This window comes from Branchiostoma floridae, chromosome 3 (genome assembly GCF_000003815.2).
Source record: "Branchiostoma floridae strain S238N-H82 chromosome 3, Bfl_VNyyK, whole genome shotgun sequence".
In the NCBI taxonomy this organism is placed as follows: Eukaryota; Metazoa; Chordata; class Leptocardii; order Amphioxiformes; family Branchiostomatidae; genus Branchiostoma; species Branchiostoma floridae.
In genome coordinates, this window is record NC_049981.1 from 13506360 (window position 1) to 13510503 (window position 4144).

The 4144-nt window shown below is 37.9% G+C and overlaps 1 protein-coding gene across 6 annotated transcripts in view; it reads right to left on the reverse strand.

Moving 5' to 3' along the window:
- Window positions 1-4144, reverse strand: part of LOC118412282 (solute carrier organic anion transporter family member 4A1-like) — a 25788-nt gene that overhangs the window by 15449 nt on the left and 6195 nt on the right. The window contains exon 1 of one of the 6 annotated variants that reach the window (XM_035815046.1): window positions 3965-4023. The exons of the other annotated variants lie outside the window; for them this stretch is intronic. The gene's annotated coding sequence lies outside the window, so the exon portion shown is untranslated. Of the gene's footprint in view, window positions 1-3964; window positions 4024-4144 lie in introns of those variants that run through there. 6 annotated transcript variants of the gene reach the window in all.

Genomic DNA, 4144 nt, shown 5'->3' on the forward strand with positions numbered 1-4144 from the left:
CATGTCTTTTGTTATTTACGGCATGGGGAACTCGACCCACACATGTCTGATCACAATTCACACCACTTTTTTCTCGCCACTTACCTTCTAATTTGCATAAAACGAATGCCTGGAAAGTAATGACTCCAATGATTTGTAATTTGGAGGATATTGATAAAAGGCTTCATACTATAAAGTTGTGCCTCAAAATTTGAGTTGTGCTTATTATTTCTGAGTTAGGCCGAGAACTTATTGATCACCCCTCGTATCATGTGTGTTCCATGTGACATGCCTCGAACAGGACATGTTACGAAAAATAACAGTCACGCAAGCAACTGGAAAGGAAATGGAAATGACCCAATACCTTTCGCGAGCGAATGAAAAAGTTCGAACAGAAAATGTTTTTGTATCATGATTCATTGATATGCGTATATACCAACTCGTACAGGTACATACATTGTATCGAGATACGACAACGCTTCCAGATAGATGTGCAAAAGTCAGGTGTGACGGGTCCTTCGGTGTAATACAACCATGCAGCCGCTGCCGCGCCGCGTGCCTGCGAAGCTGGTGTGTTACGCCGAAGGGCGGTTATACCGGCTATAAAGATACGGATACAGATACAGACAACATAAACGACTTTGTATCTTCTCAATTGTCGACTTCACTTCATAAACTGAATGATATTTTAGATACCACTACCGATAATGCCATGTTCAAGGTTATATTAACTCATATATCAAACTTTATGGCTCAAACCTCATGTGGTTTTATTTCTTGACGCCATTGTGTCAGATTTTCAGGTCATAGCTCTTATATTTTTGTTTTGAATACTAGTATATGCATGATCGACCAAATGATTCGTCCAGTATTTCTGTTGTCTTTAATGTTGCTCAGATTTCCATGTTACATCTGTCGATATCAGTTGTAGCTCTTCCAATAGCTATTAATTGGTGTAATGAGTCTTTTGGGTAAGTCATATAATTTTATATATGCGGGAAATTACGAAATAAAGGAAATACATGTATACATTAGACATTTTATAAAAGATCAACGATCAGTGTGTAGTATTACACACGAGTATGTATCCATAACCTCAATAGGCAGTGTTAGAGAGTACGTCCAGTCATTGTTTTCGTATCTTCACTGTGTGGAAATAGCATTGTATCACCTTCTAAGATCAACGCAAGTCAGAAGTACATGACATTAGCAAATGCATCTGTATTCGTTACGTTACTTTAAAGTTTAAGTTGTTTTATCAAGCGACGATTTTTCCCGCAGCGATTTGTTACTTTTGTTAATAAAATGTGCTTATGTGATACTGTACTGACATTAGTCACAGACTGGGTTGGCGCCGGGTGAGTATTAGGTCAATATTTACTACATGTTACAAAGGAGGGGCAGTTATTTGTTTATTTAGCACGTGTAATGTCACATCCTTGGGAATTAGGGGGCTTGTGTTATATCGTTTTTATCTCTTCTTTCTTTCTTCCTAAAGTTTCTTTCTTTCTTTTCTTACTTTCTTTATTTCTTTTTGCGAAATGTAGTAACTAAAATGTACAATATTTCAAGTAGTTGAAATAACTCATTTAGCTTATCAATTGTCATAAAACATATTTTTATTCTTATTTAGGACATGTTGATTTCATTGTATGAATGACATCCGCGCGCGAATCAATTTTCGGCCGTTTAGAAAGAACAGTTTTCAACCATACTGTAAGTCGTAAATAGCGGCTTAGAGATAAACAAATATATGCCGTGGATTGCAACAACAAATATCGAAAAATGTATACCAATGTCATAGGATAGTCAAAGAAGATGTGAAAGACCAAAATGAAGAATGTATTTTTCGGTATACTATATTCTGTGTGTCCAGTCATTTGTTCAACCTTTTCTGACTACTGTTCGCTCGCTTCCACCAGTTTTTGGGTTCTCAAAAGATGTCATTTTCTTTATTCAAGTCATCCATCCAAAAGATGTCATCCATATAATCAAATCAACATAGCCTTATTCAGACTAACCAAGACGTACCCTCATTCAAGAAATGAAAATCTATTGACAACTTTTCACGTTCACGTTTTATGTTCGCACACGGAGCAGACATCAGAAATGAATGTCAACCAAATAAGGGCCATTTCGCACGAGGAAAATTTTTGGTCGTCCGACAATGACGTTATAATTACAACAGAGTATGGTGTAAACATTGCTACCCTGTGGGAGGTAATCAATAAGGTTACGCAAAGTTCGACCGTTTGTTTCATCCAGCGAAAGGTATATTGTACTAAGATCTTTCTACGTTTTACACCATCTATGACAACACACGCTCTGGCAAGAAATGACTACCACATGGCAAGAAAACACAAGAGCTTGAAAGTGTTTTTCAAAAACATGCGCCTTCGCCTGTGAATGATTACTTTTACTTTTATATCTTGAGCCACAAACAAAAGCTTTGTCAGCGCCGATAGAGCCCTTTTGAAGTCCAGCACTTGTTACGGGTTCGACGACAGATAAAAACAAGTTGTGTTACTCCAAGGTCAATTTGGGGACAAAGTCTAGCTTACCGGATGTGTGGAAGGTGCACAAATGTTGTCCATATGTTATGTGCGGCAAAGTATGAAAAATCATTCTCTACAACGGATGTATATTTTTACTACACAGAATGACTCAGTGCCCACAACAAACATTACTCTCTACAACGGATGTACATTTTTACTACAAATAATGACTCAGTGCCCGCAACAAACATGCATAGATATTCCTGCTGATTTTGAGAAAAAAGGACACAGTTGGTAATTTACTATAGATCTTATTGTCATTGGCACTGAAAAATGTGCGACGCTACCCCTTCAAAAGCATAACTGTATGAGCAGAATTTGGCACGCAACTAAAGTCTGATTTTTACATCAAGATGAAAAGAAAAACAGCCTCGCAGCATTTGGTAAATTGATCACCCCGCCCCCCATTTTAAGGAATAGAAAAGTATTCGTAGCCTGTCATACTATGGTAAACTCAAATTGCCCAGTCTTGTTAACTCTATAGAGGTCTTTAAGGTGATTACGTGCACGAATTCAATATTGAAAAAATGTTGTTTACTAGCTCCTTCTTTACGAACGTCATGCGTGAACGAGTGAATAAATGGGTGAGGGACTGAGGGTGAGTGCGTGAGTGATTGAATGAGGTAGTGAGCGAATGGGTATTTATCATTCTACTCCTTTTTTGCCCTATTAGTGTGTTAAACTCTACATACCCGTTTGCCCGTGAAAATAGAATAAAGAAATCAACCGAATATTCGGTAGAATTCGGTAGACATTTCAGATTCTCAGGAAATAATTAGCGCTAAATGTCGTGCTGACGGATTCCTGACAACACGGAGCCTTATCTAGTCTAGACTGCCTTTGACTCGTACCGACTGAAGCAGCGGTGACACAGAACAGACCTAGTCTCTGATTTTCTGGCCAATTTCAGCTCCTTACAAATTCCCCACCCAACAGACTCAATTAATGGCTACCTGTGACACATTTTCTTAAGTGACAACAAACTCGTTAAACAAGAAGAATTATGGACTCTCCAATCAAGCCGATACCCTGAGCTAATTTCAGCTGAAGTGTGCTAGTGCACAGGACTCCACTATGTGCTACTTGTATTCACATCATGTTATTGTAACATGAGCTAAAGGTTACATGTAACTGATATCAATAAGTGTTATGAAGGCAAAAAGAACACAAATAATTGAATGTATAGCTCGGAACGTTATTAACAGTTCCCTACATAAACTTCTTTCCAACTGTATATGAACAAGTCTTAGCCTCCCTCCCTCTCTTTTGAACAATTCTGTTTGCTTTAACATCTTACATATATCGAACGAAAACACTTAAAGCTAGACATTCTCGGAGGTATTCTAGATGATCATCAGATACTTGATTGTGTAGTAGAATCATAACAGCTCTACACGATCGTCAAATAGAGTAGCAACTCGTTCACCTACCGGTCTTCAAGCCGACGCTTGCTTGGTAAAGAAAGTTTTACATGCTGATCCTTTAAGAACGTCTCCTGTGGATCATTAAGATAAGATACAGTGAAAATTTGGTAATAACTCTTAGATGTACAGACGGAACAGGGACATATAGGATATTTCTCTTCACAACTAAAACCATTCTATTATGTC